Source organism: Lissotriton vulgaris, chromosome 9 (assembly GCF_964263255.1).
Source record: "Lissotriton vulgaris chromosome 9, aLisVul1.2, whole genome shotgun sequence".
NCBI classification, from domain to species: Eukaryota; Metazoa; Chordata; class Amphibia; order Caudata; family Salamandridae; genus Lissotriton; species Lissotriton vulgaris.
This window is the reverse complement of record NC_141697.1, coordinates 857,645,071-857,663,388: the sequence shown is the minus strand read 5'-3', so window position 1 is coordinate 857,663,388 and position 18,318 is coordinate 857,645,071.

Below are 18,318 nucleotides of genomic sequence, written 5' to 3'. Positions count from 1 at the left end.
CTAATCTATTTTTTAATGAATTTTGCAACGTGGTCCTGAGAGAACCACTCAAACTTCTTGGGTGTTTCAGATTTAATGGAGAATACATTTCTTCCTCTAAGGGGTCAAGGATAATGTCCTTAGAGGATGATGGGAGTTCTTCTTCTGGATTTTAAAATTCTAGATCATCTTCATCCAGATCAAGGACATACTCATCAGTTGTGTCGGAGGATTCTATATCATTCGATTTGCTATCTCCCATATTGTAAAGAGCATTATGATATTTTGTGCCGCTAGGGACACCCATATGTTTTGTGCCGCTAAGGACACCCAGATAAGTCATGCCGCTTGGGAGTTCGAGGTGCGAGGACCTCCATGAGAAGTTGAGGTGCTAAGACCTCCCTGAATTGATGAGGTGCTTGGACCTCCTATATTGCTCTTATCAATGTTTTTACTTTTCTTGAGTCTTTTACCCTTTAATTCAGTGATGTTGTCAGAGTAGGGGTTTGGAATTTCTGAGATTTCTTCCGCATCAGGGAGTGACCTTTTAGAGGACATGATCTGACTTAAGGTCTCAAACATGTAGGACCTCAATTCCTTATGAAGAATTTTTTGCAGGGCTTCATTGTCTATGTTAGGAGTAGGGGCAGAAGCCTCGTCTGAGTCATTCCTGGTATATAGGAAATGTTAACTTGTAAAAAGTGGTATAGCCCTTTAATGAAAAGATAATTAGGGAGGATTTCCCTTAATAATAGTGACAAGGTTCATAGATAAAGGAATTTCAAGAGAATAATTCCTCTCTTATTACAATTAATATTGCTATAGAATGTTGAAAAGGCCAGTTAAATGAGGAATTCCTGCTAAAACACATTTTTTATGAATAAGGTTGTAAAACAACTACTTGCTGTGATACGAAGAGCAGCAGCTGATTGCGTTGGCACCGAGTAACTGACACTCTTGCGATCAGCTGCTGTTGATAAGATGAAATCCGGCCTCAAGCACGATCGTGAAGAATCAGCTGCAGGATGGAAGACAGCGTTATGAGGAAACACACTTAGCAACAGGTGGGCGAAGCATCACCGTTGCTAAAGTGCGTTCCTCTAATCCAACGAGAGATGCAAAGCCACTTTAGAGAGCATGGTCTGCATCAGGGGGCATGGGCATGAAATCCGAAATAATAAAATGTAGCGATGCAGAGCCGCGATGGACTGCGCGGCCTGCATTGGTGGAGAGAGGTGAAAAACAGGAGTTAAACGAAGACATTAGATAAGCTCATTATGGCATGAGGAAGTAGAACAAGGATGAAATTGAAGAATAATTGTTTACACAAAAAACTAAATATTAAGGTTCGATTAAACATCTAAAATCTTTAACCCCTTCCATGCTGATGAAGAGCTCAGCTCGTCATGAGGCACAGTGGAGCTGTGCTTATGACGAGCTGAGCTCGTCATGAACAATGGTAAATCATGAGTTGCAGCACAGGAGGGGAAAAGTAAAAGCAGCCAAGGTGTTAAATATATGCAAACATTTGAAATAGTACATTAGCTGAAAGAAAAGGCAGGTTAATCTATTCAGTCACACAAGAATAGGACTAGGGAACGGGGTGTAGGGAGATCTCCGTAAATTGGAGATCGGTGTGGAGGCCGTAGGAAGGGGGGTGGAGTTAGGCCACACATAAGGGAACTTCAGAATAGAGATAAAAATGAAAGGTAATGAAGGAAAATGAAGGTGATTGGAGGAGTACCTCGGTGATTGGAGGTGTGCATGGGTAGTGCCTGAGTTATATTGTAAGTGCTTGTTTACTTCCTGGGTGGTTACATGAGTGTAGAGATAAATTATGAGTGATTGGAAGAATACTGAGGTAATGATTATTATTAATATTATTATAATTGCATTTATTGAGCGCGCAGCTACCCGGAGGTTTCCCGGCGCTAAAGCAAACAGAAGATGAGCTAAGTTTAGGAGACTATGAGCATGCATGTTAAGTATTAAAAAGCCAGGTCTTAATTCCTTTACGGAATGTCAGATAACAGACTTCAGAACGCAAGAATTGAGGCACGGAGTTCCATAGGGAAGGTGCCAATAAGGCGAACGAGCGACCGCCCATTTTGGCTCTGTTGACACGAGGGATCTGAAACTTGTTTTGTGTGGAAGATCTTAACGTGCGGGAGGGGACATATTGCTGCACAAAAGAGGTATCTCAGAGCTTTACCCATTTTAATGTGGTGCATTATGCAGAGGGCTTTAAATTTAATTCGGCTCTCAATTCGCAGCCAGTGCAGTTTGCGCAGATGGATGGTAGCCGAGGACCTGACAGGTAAGTTACAGATCAGGCGAACTGCCATGTTCTGAACCACCTGAAATTTCTTTATTACCTCCTTACAGGCGCCCAGAAGTAGAATATTCCCGTAGTCCATCTGTCAGGTGACAAGGGCCTGGACCACGGTCCTCAGGGTATCAGCTGGAAGCATCCATGTGATTTTTCTTAGCCACCTGATGATGGTGGTACAGGTGGCAGAGACTTTTATAACATGTTGCTTCAGTGACAGCTGGTTGTCAAGAAGAACCCCGAGGTTGCGGGCTGTGGCTGAAGGGGTAGGTAGAGGGCCCATCCGAGGAGGCCAATGTTGCGGGCCCCATAGGGATGTATTTGGACCAAATAGGAGCAGCTCTGTTTTGTCCCCATTTAGTTTTAATTTATGTCTGTGCATCCAGTTGGAGATATGTTTCAGACCAGACTGCAGGGAAGACATGGGAAGATGTTTATTAGTGGAAAGTAAGTAGACGATTTGCGTGTCGTCTGCGTAAGAATAGATTGTGAGGCCTGCTTGCTCTGCCAAGAAAGCAAGAGGTCTCACATAAAGGTTGAAAAAAAGGGGACTGAGAATAGACCCCTGGGGAACACCGTGAGGGGAGGTAAAGACAGAAGAAACAGAAGTAGAGGAAAAGACTTGAAAGGTGTGATTAGAGAGAAAACTAGCAATCCAGGCCAGGGCCGAACCATCAATCACCACAGATTTCAAGGTGTACAACAAGATGGAATGGGAGACGGTGTCAAATGCGGCACTCAAATCTAGCAAGATGAGTGCCACTGTCTCCCCGTTGTCCACCTGTCTTCTGATGGTCTCGGACACACCAATGAGTGTGGTCTCAGTGGAGAAGCCAGCCCTGAACCCAGACTGTGAACAGTGAAGAAGATTAGAAGATTCAACATAAGAACTAAGAAGAGAATTAACATGCTTTTCAAGAATCTTAGAGTAGCAGGAGAGCAGAGAAATAGGACGAAAGTTAGAGGGATTGTTTGGGTCCGCGTTGGCCTTTTTTAGCAATGGAACCACCATCGCATGTTTCCATTCATTAGGGACAGTAGCCTCAACCAATGAAGCATTCAAAATATCTAAAATGATCTGAAGTATGGCAGGATCCAGGGTGCACAATATTTGAGGAGGCATAGGATCAAGGGGAGAGCCCGATTTTATTTCATGTAAATATTTTTGAAAGAGCAAGGAAGAGATCGACTCCCAAGAGTGGAGTTGGGAGGCAGTGGGAGTACAACCAGAAGCATCAGCGAGACAGGGGGTAGGAAATAAGGGCTCAAGAGTGGTAGATATAGTGGGAGTGGTGCTAAAGATGGCATAGATCTTATCTATTTTATCCAGAAAGAATTTTGCCAGAACGTTACATTGTAATGTGTCCAGAGAAGGGTCTTTAGGTGCAGAAGACACGCCAGAAAGATCTTTTACTACTTTGAACAGGGCCTTTGGTCTATTTTGGGCGTTGAGTATAGTACTGTTAGCATGACTAGCTCTGGCGGTATCACAGGCAGAGTGGTACGCCAGGAGGGCGGCCTTGTAATTTGATTTCTTATCTGTACAGTAATCGGAGCGCCAAATGCGCTCCAGTTTCTTGCAACGAGATTTTTCCTGGCGAAGTGAATCATTAAACCAGGGAGCTGGAGGATGATGGATCTGTGACTTATTTCTCTGGGTTGGCAGACAGGAATCTAAGGCTGTTGTCAGCCAAGAGTTGATAGCAGACACCTCCTTAGTAGAAATAGTGGAAAACGTCGGTTTGGAATTTTCAAGGCAGATGTTCAGTTTATCCTTATCTAATCGTTTCCAGTTCCTACTGGCTTTATGAGGATGAGAACTAGTGGAGGAGTTGTGAGCCGATATCTTGATTGAGAAGTTAATGATAAAGTGATCGGACCAGATAACAGGAGAGGAAGAGTGATGAGTGATACAGTTGAGGTTAGAGATAATGGGATCTAATAAATTGCCGGCTTTGTGGGTAGGGCCGGAGTTATGTAGGTGGAGATCCAGGGCGGCTAAATCCTGAAGTAAGCTCATGCTAATAGGACAAGATGTGAGATTAAAGTGAATATTTAAATCACCCACTATAAGGAAATTAGTGGATTGTAAAATAAGAGGGGCAATGAGCTCTGGAAGAGAGGAAGCCCATGCGCTGGCCGAACCCGGGGGACGATAGATCAGGGTTCCAGTCACAGTAAAATAAGGAGTGAGAGAAAGTTTAAAGAGACCAGCTTCGCAATTCGGAAAATCTAAGTCTTCCCATTTGCATGAGAATTCTCTTTTAAAGATTACCGCAATACCTCCGCCCTCCTTGAGAACACGATTTCTCCCCACAAAGGCGTAGTTATTGCGGAGAGCCATGGCAATGTCAGGGCCGGAACTCTCATTAAGCCACGTTTCCGTTACAAACATGGCTGCTGGGCTAGCTGACTCAAGGAGGTGAAACATATCTCTCTTGTGTTTAGAGAGAGATCGGCAATTTATGCTGATAAAGTTCAGAGTAGGACAAATTTTAGACGTAGCAAAAGAAACCTGATGCGTGGCAGGAGAAGTGGCCCAAAAAGAAGAAGATAAGGAGTCTGTAACCCAAGGGACCGAGTCTAGGGTAAGGGCGTATTTACGACATTTTAACGGCGCATCTTGGCAATTAAGAGTAGGAACAAAGGTACAGGGAGGTATCAGTAGACCCAGTAAATCAGAGCGGAGTATGTTATGTGACCAGGGGCAGATGGAATGGCCCCTGGTCCCGTACTGGCGCGGACGGGCGCAGACGGGCGCAGACGGGCGCAGATGGGCGCAGACGGCCAGGACTTTGGCACGACTTCGGCGCGAAGTCGGCGCTCCCGCTGCGCTCATCCACTGCGCTTCCGCCACTGCGTCATTAAGTACCTAAAAAGAAGAAACACACTAGCCCGCTAACCTGTCAATGAGCCTGCAGGGCGGAAGTGAGTATGTGAGGCCGGAAGAGTCTCGCTCGAATGGCCCCGCCGCTGCAAACGGCACAAGCCATGGCGGATCGGTGCCTAGAGCGTAAAAGATGACAGGCCCAAAAGAGAGAGCGTTGCTCCGAGGAGCGGCGTTCTGACAGGTGAAATTGTTTTTTAAATCAACAAAATGACCAAATAGCGCGTAGCGCCAAGGAGCAGCAAACAAGTTAAAACACGAAAGAAATTATTAAAATGCATGCGCACAGCCTTAGCGGCCTATTACAAAAACTGTCAGCCCCCAACTGAGGCTGCAATGATCTTTAAATAGCCACAGCCTATTCTACACACTAGCCCGCTAACCTGCCAATGAGCCTGCAGGGCAGAAGTGAGTATGTGAGGCCGGAAGAGTCTCTCTCGAATGGCCCCGCCGCTGCAAACGGCACAAGCCGTGGCGGATCGGTGCCTAGAGCGGAAAGATGACAGGCCCAAGAGAGAGCGTTGCGCCGAGGAGCGGCGTTCTGACAGGTGAAATTGTTTTTTAAATCAACAAAATGACCAAATAGCTCGTAGCGCCAAGGAGCAGCAAACAGGTTAAAACACGAAAGAAATTATTAAAATGCATGCGCACAGCCTTAGCGGTCTATTACACCAACCACCAAAAAATAATAATTGCAGTGGCGACATAAAACAAATAAGTCGCTGCTTTTAGATGAAAAATCGGTCGACTAGTTTCAGCCTCACGGGTCGCTGACCCCGGCTTTCTTCAGGACCTTATTCAGCTACTGCATCCATGCAAACACTATTTAGTGCAATTGTTAATTATATATTAGTCATATTACCTCCATATAGACAAGGTGAATTTGGCACACCTGCCCTATATGTGGTATTGGCCTCACCTCACCCGGTACACACTCAGGTATATGAGACCCGCCCTCTCCATCGGTGCCTCGACCGTGACCACAGTGTGTGTGATTGACTGATTGCATTGCTTAATGGGTAATGCCTGGATGATTGCATGAGTGCCATGCACCTGGGTGATTAGAACAGGTTAAGTGTAATGTGTACTGATTTTATAAGTACTTGGGTATTGACAGAGTGATTGGATCAGTGCATGGGTACTGACTGTGCAATTAGAGGTATGCTTGGGTAGTGCATTGGTGATTAGAGCGCTGTATAGGTAATGTCTGTGTCATTGCATGAGTGAATGAGTAGTGCCTAGGTGATTGCAGAAATGCATCAGTAGTGCCTGGGTGATTTTGTAACTGGATAGGTATTGTTTGTATGATCTTGTAAGTGCATAAGTAATGGCTGGGTGATTGCATAAATGCATGGTTACTGTTTGGGTAATTCCATCAGTGGAAGAGTGATGTCTGGATGATTGAAGGAGTGCATAGATAATACTTGGGTGATTAGAAGACTGTAGAAATAATGTCTAAAATATTGCAGGAGTGTATGAGTACTACCAGATGGATCAGCGACCACCAATCCCAAACAAAAAATGTGAAATGAGAAATGTGAAAAAGACGATGCTACACACCTACGAGGTCACGACTGGCGGTGGCAGTTAACCTGATAGCCAGTGAGACAGTGAGTAAGCACATACTCACTTGTGCATGAGGGTACAGGTATGCCCATAAGGGGCCTTATCCCGGAACACTAAAAAATAAATATCAATTGGTGCAGGGTGAAGTGACAGACCCACGCCCTGAAGAAATTGCCGTGAGTTTTCCTTGGGCAATGAAACGTGTTGGTTTTTAAATGAGCAGACACATAGCACTGAATAAAAGTCCAATAGCCAGTGTGATCTAGCTCGGTTTCAATTGAGACAGGCGGGGCTATGGTCCAGGCCCTGTAGTCCTCATCGTGGGGTTGAGCCTGCTGTACATTTTATTTTTAACTGATGTACAGGCAGTGTTTGACATCTTAGCACCAGTGTTCACTTTCTTTTCTTTTTAACATTTCGCATTTTTTGTTTGGGATTGGTGGTCGCTGATGAGGAGAAGCTGATGTAGCAAGCGAGTACCTTCCTGCTACGCCCATGGTGTTACTCCTGTGAGGCACCACCAGCCCTTCTACACATTTTTCTCTTTCTTCATCTCTTCTCACTAACCTGAAGTACTTTCTTCACATGAGGAGAGGGAGTGATTGGGGGTAACACTAGTTGGATTCAACGCAACAGTTTACATTTTAATTTTGTATTAAAGTGGTGACCCAATCCATAAAGCACAGACGGTATAATATTAACCGTTGGCCCAACATATATCATATTAGATGGGTAGGGATCTGAGGAGGAGATTCACTGTGTGAACAGGTCCTATGTTGTGTATGAGGTTATGAGTGGGGGATGACCTGTTCTCTACCCCTATAGCTCCTTTGTGTATAAGGCCTGAATAGGACTGTTCCTTCCATCCACAATGCTGGCACCACCTCCTGCAGTGTGTCTGATGACCCTGGCCTCCCCTCACAAAGGAAGAAGACATGCCCCGGCAGAGGGCACCCATAACTGGTTTGGACTGGGTCCAGGACCCCTCACACAGAAAGAATAAAGACTATTGGGGTATAAAAGTAGATCTGAGACCCGTGCAAAATTAGATTAGGAAATCTTTGTGATCAAGAAGGAATCCCTGCCCAAGAAGAACAGCCAGGAAGACTGAGGAAAAGTGCTGCCGTTGCTGAGTTTCTGGAAGCTGACCTACAGTTGCTTTGATTACTGAGGAAGAGGACTAAGGGGCTGTCTGCTGTGCGCTGTGTCCCCCTTACTTGAAGAGGAGCTGTGCTGTGTGCTTTGCCTCTCTGAAATACACCTATCTCCAAGGGCCTGTGAAGAGCTGGCCTCCTGTTGTGGAAACTCAGGCACATCAAAGTTCCCAAGATCGTCATTTGCCACAGATCGCCTTTCAGCCACTGTGTGCTTGTGTCTCTGCACAGCTGAGATCCTTCGTAAGGCTTGTATCTCTGAGCAGTGCTTCATTTGCCAAAGATCCCCCTCCAGCTGCTGTGTGCGTGTGTCTGGCACAGTGTGTTAAACCTGCTGGAATCCTGTCTTCATCCTGTTCCTCTAATATTGCCAACTGAGTCACAGAGATGCTGCAGAGACCATTGAGTACTGAGGGAATGCTCATCACCACTGATCCGAGGCTCTGACCCCATCAAGGGCGCTTTCATTTCCGCTGGCCCGAGATGTAGCCGTGAGGAAAGGAACAACGCTGAAGTGGAGACGAAGGGTTGCCTAGCAACCGGAAGCTTCCCGCTTCAATCAGCTGCTGCTGCTGGGATGGCCTGTGTGAAGAGACTGGAGCTGCGCTGAGTAGGAAACACCACGTGGTAGCCAGAGCCCCCCTGAAAACGCCCTGCGGTCACCCAAGAAATTGCCAGCGGGAAACCAGCAACGCAGGAGAGAGAGCAACCCTCCCCCAAGGTGACGCTTGGCTGCAGTTCAGAATCGCCACTGTGTCGCTGCCTGGGAGGAGTTGAGTGACTGCAGGAGGTTGTTGGGTGATAGCCGCTATACCGGAGACCAATCGCCGGCAGTCTCTTGCTCAGAGGGCATCCAAGAGCAGGGTGTCGTAGCCTCTCACAACTGGGTCAGTTTTGGATTTGGGAGGGTGCAGCACTCTGGAAGGGGGTACAGAGGGAGGGAGTCCTCGCCTCTGACCCCGGTGCAATCTGAGGGTTTAGACTCTAGGTTGGGTGACCAGTTGCTGGAGAGAGGTCCTGAACTGGTGGGAGAGTTGTGTTCTGAGGGCGCCTCTCCGGGGAGGAGAGTGCAGGACCCCAGAAGTAGAGGTAGGGAGAGAAGAGCCTTGCCTGTGACCTGTGGTCAGAGTGAGGGCACAGACCCTGGGGTGGCGAGCCAGTGCCAGGATACCATACCTGACTTAGAAGGAGGGAAAATGGAGAAAAGGTTCCAGGCACCTGGGGCTACTGCTCCCCACTTTCTGACACCACAGAGGTTAGAGAGGGCCTGGCCCTCATCATTGACCCTTGTCAGTGGCCAATGTGGCTGATTGTCCTGGTGGACAGAGTTGCCCCTGGGAAGGGGGCAGGGGTCACACCCTGGGGGTGGACTGGGCCACACCGTTGTATTGGCCAGATGGGTACTTTCTACCATTGCGGACACATCTGTGAGCAAAGTAAGGTTAGGCGCTGCACAGATGGGGTCCCCAGGTGAGGAGAAGGGTCCCCCATTGTTTAGCCTAGTGAGCCCTGAGAGTATGGATAGAGGGATCCAACTGGGTTCAGGAATGCATAGAACAGGAATGGAACCCTGCTGTTCAGGCCAGTTTCCGTATTCTATCGCTCCAAGGAGGCAATCCCATTGCGGTATCATTTGGTCTGCCCTGGATTTAGGCTGGGAGGGGGTTGTGTTGGAAATGGCCCTTTTTGCAGGGTTATCCCCAAACATTTTGCTTCTTCCTCCTTTGTTTTTCCTGACCTGTGGTTGTTGGCTATAGAACTCTGGGCACTTTACCACTGCTGATCAGTGCTAAAGTGCCTATGCTCTCCTTGTAAATTGTTATTGTGCTTGATTATCCCTGATTGGCATATTTGTTTTACCAGTAGGTCCCTAGCAAAGTGCACTGAGTATGCCAGGACTGGTATTTCGAATGCTACTCGTGGGCCTGTAGCACTGATTGTGCCACCCACATGAGTAGCCCTAGAAAGGTGTCTCAGGCCTGCAACTGCAGTGCCTGTGGACAGTTCCTAACTGCCATGTTGTCCTGGCCAGTGTGCACACTTACATAAACAGAATGGAATCCACTCAGGTAGTGGTAGTAATCCCTACAATGGTGGGGAGCACACAGTGTTGTTTTAAATACCCCTCACACACCAACAGGCCCCTTGGTATCATGCTTCATCATTGGGGTCTTCGCACCCCTCTACGGGATGCGGCGTGCTATGACTCACGACTACGTAGGAGCACTTCAAGTATACTATGCGTTGGTGTGTGTAGGAGAATAAGTGTGAGTGGTGAGGTGGTTAAAAGCGATGGTTAAAAGATACCTGGCTAGTAGGGTGAAAAATAAAATGTATTAAGCCCTCGGCTGGTATCGTTAAAAGGGGTGCAGAGTGAGGTTGTTACTGTGTTTTAAGTTACATCAACCTCAGAAAGTGCGTTGACATGTTTCGGAGTGTAAAAACTCCTTCTTCAGGACGAGGATATGCACAACTCTCCTCACCTTACTCACATGTAGTGTAGATGTAAAAGTGAATTCTACAAAAATACTATCTACAAAAATTAGGGGTAATGTTCCTAATAGTGTTTACAATATAATAGTCTGTTGCGCCCAATTGGCGTTCATAGAACAAGACCTGTAAAGAAACAAAGCAAAATAAATCATACCATCACAATAGGACGTAGATTCTGATCAGGAAAAATAACCTGTTCAAAACGAAGGGTAGTATAGGACCAGGTGAGGTCTAGAACCCTGAAAAATGAAAAGGACAAGGACACACACAAAGACAAGGACACACACATTTAAATGAATAAGTCATATTCTTCTCCTTAGTTGTGGATTAGAGGAGGAAGATTGGTTTTATCAATGCTTACTTATATACTAAGGCAGGATGGCCTCATGAGCCCTGCGTGGTATTGGGGGTTGTCTTCCGGCTCAATGCGGCAACCTAAAGGATATAGGAAGCTCAATTCAGGTTTTTGTTGGTACTACTCATTAGTAATCTAGACATAGTTCCATAGTTCCTCAAACACCAAGCTCACGGTTTTTGCAAGACTCGGTAGGCTGCCTTCCCCTCAACGCGGCTCCGACGTAATGCCGTGTGTTTGGAGAGTAGCCCCTTTTATACTACAAAATGCGAGTTCAATTACTGCCTAACTCAAAACGGATCATGTCCAAAGAAGGAGTGTCACCCTAGATTGTTTTGTCGGTTCTGCGCGCATGTCTAGGGCGTTTTCTTTCATATGCGCATGCGCGCGGGGGTAGCGAGAATGCCGTGTACACTACATTCAATATATCGCACATGCGCGATAGTGCGCAACGTCTCTGCGCTTGTGTAGAGGGCAGGAAAGAAAAGAGGGAATATTGCATGCTGCCAAATGGAGGAATTAGAAGTGCTAACTCCGCAGGTTTTTCTCTGTGAAAGAGTGTTCGGCCTGTATTAAGTGCATTAAATCGCTACAAGGAATTAGGCTCATTCAGGTCATATTACGCTGGGATAGCAGTGCGGCAAGCTTCTACATATGTCGATCTTTTATGGAGGGGTACATAATCCCAAACATTAACATATCAATTGTTTATAGGTGGGAAGTCAAGGTTGACTGGTGCCTAAACTGGGGTTCTGAGTTTAATGCGTGACTTGTGAGCCCACAGGTCATCGCAGCTGGCCCCATGGGATGGAGTCATTAAGTCCGCTGGTATCCGTGCCCAGACGGAAAACCCACCTCTGCTCCTTTTCAAATAGTCCAACATCTGTGGGTAGCTGTTCAATGACAGTCCAGTGTAGTTCATTGACACAATGTTGCGCCTCCAAAAAATGTGCTGCCATTTTTGTGGTTGCTTTTTTGCACCTCACGTTGCTCTTATGTTAATTTATTCTGGTCTTAACTGCTCGAGTGGTCATGCCCACGTACTCGATGTTGCATGGGCACATGATGAGGTAAACAACATTCTTGCTGTTGCAATTGGTGAACACTCGTAGTTCCCACCTTGTGCCATTTTTAAAAGTTAGAGTATGACTTTTCTTCGTTAAGTGGCAACTATTGCAGTTTCTGCATGGGTGGTGTCCATGCAACCCTTGTAACCGTGGTTGTTGGGTTACTGTGGTTTGTGGTCTCGTATGTACAAGGATATCTTTGAGATTCTTTCCTCTCCTGTGGGCAAAAAGAGGTTTCTCCAAGTCTAGTGTACCGCTCGTGAGTATACGCCAATGTCTGTTCACCAGTTTGGTGACCTGGTTGGAGAGTGTGCTATATGTAGTCACACATACCGGTCAGACGGAGCCACCCTTTGTGGGAAGCGCCACCTGGCAATCAGAGTTCTCCTGACAACACCCCGCGGTCACCCAAGGAATCGCCAGCGGGAAGCCAGCAACGCAAGAGAGAGAGCAACCCTCCTCGAGGTAATGCTCGGGCTGCAGTCACAAACCGCCCCTGTGTCGCTGCCTGGGAGGGGTTGTGTGCCTGTAGGAGGTTGTTGGGTGATAGCCGCAAAACCGGAGACAATCACCTGCAGTCTCGTGCTCAGAGGGCATCCGGGAGCAGGGTGTCATAGCCTCTCACAACAGGGTCAGTTTAGGAGTAAGCAGAGTGGATTCCTCTGTTTCCAGACCAAGGAGGGTACTGCACTTCGGTACGAAGTGAAGGGGCTATTAATATTACGCTTAGGAAGATGGGGAAGTCGGGCTGCCGGCGCATTGGAGGCGGGAGCATTTAAGAAAACAACACCCCTTTCTTTATTTCAAGTACAGCGGGGGCATTTAAGAGAACGGCACCCCTTTCCTTATTTTAAGTACAGTGGTGGCATTTTGTTATTAAGAGCGCCATTTTCTAAAGTTACTTTCACTTCAGGAGTTCTATTGTTCTAAGGATTCAAACACTGCTATAATTCTTACACATACTCCTTCTACATAAGAACATTACTAAAGTTAACTTTTCTTCCACAAGGATATTACAAAGAAGACTACAAGAGAACCTTTTGCTTATAAAGCAATGTTTAATGGTGTATGTTGATGTTATGTCGTTTTGATCTGCCTAAGTCTACATAATGATACCTTTATTTTTATAAGCAACATGGTGTAGTGTCAATTTGTGGTGTTTCACTGTGTTACTGTGAGTGTTGGTGCAAATACTTTACACATTGCCTTGGGGATAAGCCTGTCTGCTCGTGCCAAGCTACCAAAGGGGTGAGCAGGGGTTACCAACAGCATGTATCCCCCTTACCCTGACTAGAGTGGTGGTTTTTGCCTGGCTTTGGTGCAAGCCTCATCCAACCAGAAATACAATTTCTAACAGATACCCTACAGTATTATCAACATTGTCCATTTTCATTTTTTTGTCGGCCTTATCATTCTCTTGAATTGTTTTCTTATTTCCCTACCTCACTAGAATGTTTCTCATATTTTAAATTTGGACATACAACATGTTTTTCATATATGGGATATCTAACTAAGGGGTCGATTAGGATGGCGGAGGGAAGGACGACCGCCGACCTGGAGTAGGCGGAAAATGTCTTTTTACTGTCCGCCAGCCGCGGCCAGTCCGTCCGCCATATTAGGATGGGAAGCACTGTCAAATTTCCATACGCCGCGGAAGAACATGCACCGCCGCGTAAATACACCCGACCCCGCGGCGGACATAACCAATCCAGAGACACTGCCGTACGGAATGACGTCTCCGACCGGCCTCGATATCACGATGGTGGAAAAGACACAGCAAATCGCAGCGGAAAAACCACCAGCCTGAACACGGCAGATTCACCACAGCGGAGAGGCAAAACATTGCAGAGATACCCACCACAGGCAGATCGCCGTCATGGACCCAGCTCTACACGCATTTCCGCTCCTCTTCGTGCTCCACCACCAGCAAGTCATGGACCGTCGCCGACGCAGGTACGCAAGCACACCAATCGCTGTCTGAAGGGGAGTACCTGCCGGGGGTGTGACGTGGGGAGGGGGAGGGGCATGTTTGGGACACAACATTTACAATAGCACCAATATATAAACAATGCAAGGAGACAACCAGGAATGACACAGCAAAACCACTACACAGGAAAAACTTGCTTTATTGCACATAGGGGTTGACTCCTAGAGTAGCCAGGAGCATGGGCACTGGATAGAACAGAACAGGTACATCTGAGGCAGCACATGAGAGAGGGTAAGTGCATCAACAGTCCATGGCACAGAACAGGTACATCTGAAGCAGCACATGAGAGGGGCTAAGTGCATCAACAGGCCATGGTACAGAACAGAGCAGGTACATCTGAGGCAGCAAATGACAGTGGCTAAGTGCATCAACAGTCCATGGCACAGAACAGGTACATCTGAGGCAGCACATGAGAGGGGCTAAGTGCATCAACAGGCCATGGCACAGAATAGGTACATCTGAGGCAGCACATGAAAGGGGCAACGAGCATCAACAGTCCATGGCAAAGAACAAAGCAGGTACGTATGAGGCAGCACATGAGAGGGGCAACGAGCATCAACAGTCCATGGCAAAGAACTGAGCAGGTACATCTGAGGCAGCACATGAGAGGGGCACCGAGCATCAACAGTCCATGGCAAAGAACAGGCACATCTGAGGCAGCACATGAGAGGGGCAACGAGCATCAACAGTCCAAAGCTAAGAACAGGTACTTCCGAGGCAGCACATGAGAGGGGCAAAGTGCATCAAAAGTCCATGGCAAAGAACAGAGCAGGTACATCTGAGGCAGCACATGAGAGGGGCAACAAGCATCAACAGTCCATGGCATAGAACAGGTACATCTGAAGCAGCACATGAGAGGGGCTAAGTACATCAACAGCCCATGGCACAGAACAGGTACATCTGAGGCAGCACATGAGAGTGGCTAAGTGCATCAACAGTCTATGGCACAGAATAGGTACATCTGAGGCAGCACACGAGAGGGGCTAAGCGCATCAACAGTCCATGGCACAGAACAGGTAAATCTGAGGCAGCACATGAGAAGGGCTAAGTGCATCAACAGGCCATGGCACATAACAGGTACATCTGAGGCAGCACATGAGAGTGGCTAAGTGCATCAACAGTCCATGGCACAGAACAGGTACATCTGAAGCAGCACATGAGAGGGGCTAAGTGCATCAACAGGCCATGGCACAGAAAAGGTACATCTGAGGCAGCACATTAGAGGGGATAAGTGCATCAACAGTCCATGGCACAGAACAGGTACATCTGAAGCAGCACATGAGAGGGGCTAAGTGCATCAACAGGCCATGGCACAGAACAGGTACATCTGAGGCAGCACATGAGAGGGGCTAAGTGCATCAACAGTCCATGGCACAGAACAGGTACATCTGAAGCAGCACATGAGAGGGGCTAAGTGCATCAACAGGTCATGGCACAGAACAGGTACATCTGAGGCAGCACATGAGAGGGGCTAAGTGCATCAACAGTCCATTGCACAGAACAGGTGAATCTGAGGCAGCCCATGAGAGGGGGGGCTAGGTGCATCTACAGGCCATTGCACAGAACAGGTACATCTGAGACAGCACATGAGAGGGGCTAAGTGCATCAACAGGCCATGGCACAGAACAGGTACATCTGAGGCAGCACACGAGAGGGGCTAAGTGCATCAACAGTCCATGCCACAGAACAGGTACATTTGAAGCAGCCCATGAGAGGGGCTAAGTGCATCAACAGGCCATGGCACAGAACAGGTACATCTGATGCAGCACATGAGAGGGGCTAAGTGCATCAACAGGCCATGGCACAGAACAGGTACATCTGAGGCAGCACATGAGAGGGGCTAAGTGCATCAACAGGCCATGTCACAGAACAGGTACATCTGAGGCAGCACATGAGAGGGGCTTAGTGCATCAACAGTCCATGGCACAGAACAGGTACGTCTGAGGCAGCACATGGGAGGGGCAACGAGCATCAACAGTCCATGGCAAAGAACAGAGCAGGTACATCTGAGGCAGCACATGAGAGGGGCAACGAGCATCCACAGTCCATGGCACAGAACAGGTAAATCTGAGGCAGCACATGAGAAGGGCTAAGTGCATCAACAGGCCATGGCACAGAACAGGTACATCTGAGGCAGCACATGAGAGTGGCTAAGTGCATCAACAGTCCATGGCACAGAACAGGTACATCTGAAGCAGCACATGAGAGGGGCTAAGTGCATCAACAGGCCATGGCACAGAAAAGGTACATCTGAGACAGCACATGAGAGGGGCTAAGTGCATCAACAGGCCATGGCACAGAACAGGTACATCTGAGGCAGCACACGAGAGGGGCTAAGTGCATCAACAGTCCATGCCACAGAACAGGTACATTTGAAGCAGCCCATGAGAGGGGCTAAGTGCATCAACAGGCCATGGCACAGAACAGGTACATCTGATGCAGCACATGAGAGGGGCTAAGTGCATCAACAGGCCATGGCACAGAACAGGTACATCTGAGGCAGCACATGAGAGGGGCTAAGTGCATCAACAGGCCATGGCACAGAACAGGTACATCTGAGGAAGCACATGAGAGGGGCTTAGTGCATCAACAGTCCATGGCACAGAACAGGTACGTCTGAGGCAGCACATGGGAGGGGCAACGAGCATCCACAGTCCATGGCACAGAACAGGTACATCTGAAGCAGCACATGAGAGGGGCTAAGTGCATCAACAGGCCATGGCACAGAACAAATACATCTGAGGCAGCACATGAGAGTGGCTAAGTGCATCAACAGTCCATGGCACAGAACAGGTACATCTGAGGCAGCACATGAGAGGGTCAACGAGCATCAACAGGCCATGGTACAGAACAGAGCAGGTACATCTGAAGCAGCACAAGGACGTGTGTCATGCGCCCCGTCCCATGGACATTAATAATGCAAGGGTGGTTACAATGGACAATCCAGACACCAAGTACAATGACATTCTGAGTGATGAGAACTGCACCTCACGGCACAGAATCAGGTGGACTGATTGACCTAGTAGCTTCGGACACAGTGGCAGGATCTTGTACAGGATTGGGAGATACAGCCACAGTACCAGTGACTGACACATGAGCCATAGACCCAGACACACTGCCAGCACCAGAAACAGGAGTGTGAGACACAGCCACATCTCTAGTGACTGACACATGCGCCATAGACCCAGACACACTGCCAGCACCAGAAACAGGAGTGTGAGACACAGCCACAGCTCTAGTGACTGACACATGAGCCATAGACCGAGACACACTGCCAGCACCAGAAACAGGAGTTTGAGACACAGCCACAGCTCGTGACTGACACATGGGCCATAGACGCAGACACACTGCCAGCACCAGAAACAGGAGTGTGAGACACAGCCACAGATGTAGTGACTGACACATGAGCCATAGACCGAGACACACTGCCAGCACCAGATACAGGAGTGTGAGACACAGCCACAGATCTAGTGACTGACATATGAGCCATAGACCCAGCCACACTGCCAGGACATGTCCCTGTACAGTGACCGACAAATACCATGCCAGCATCTGAGACATGAGAGTGGCGGAAACACACAGTGGCAGTACCTGAAACAGGAGAGGGCACAACTGGCACAGTGCTACTACATGAGGCATGACAGCGAACAACAGACACAGTGCCACTACCTGACACATGGGAGTGAACTGCAGCTGTCCCACTAGGACCACTGAAATGATGAGCCACAGGGCTGTATGGGCCAGGAGGCAGGGTAGCTCTGGGAGCTGGGGACAGCTGTACTGGAGCGATATTTATTTTATTTATTTATTTTGAAAGTTTTATAGAGACCGAACAAGATCCTTACGGATATCAGAGCGCTTTACAGACAGAGTGTGACTAAACATGCAGATGACCAAAGATTAAGCAAAAACGGAAACGATTAAATGGTTACAATATAAATAAAAACAATGTATGGAGGATAAAGATGCATGAGGCCAATAGACATACAAAATACAATCTAAAATAGTCTCATGAAGGGAGTATTGAGTTACCAGAATACATGCAAAAATACAATCAAATAGTCTAAGGAGGAGAAGTATTGAGTTGCCAGATTACAATAGTCAGAAATCATGTAAATTTGGCTAGGAGAAGAGCTTTTACTTCTTTTTTGAAGGGTGCTGTGGAAGAGATAAGTCTGATTTCTGGAGGGAGGGAATTCCATATCCTGGGCACCATTCCCGAAAAGGAGCGTTTGTAGATTTTTTTCTTGTGGAATCTCGATTGTTTTAAATGAAGATTGTCTGCGCTTCCTGTCGCTCTTGATCCTCCAGCTATTGTGAGTTTCTGTGCGAGATAAGTGGGGGAATTGTGGTGTAAAGCTTTGTGGAATAATAACAACAACGAGAGAGAGAGGGAAAGGACACTCTCGGTCCCCCACGAAGTAGTAATAAACAACAAAAGAGTGCCCACTGAAGGGTAAAGGTGTCGAGCACAGAGACAAGGAAAGTTAGAATCTACCTT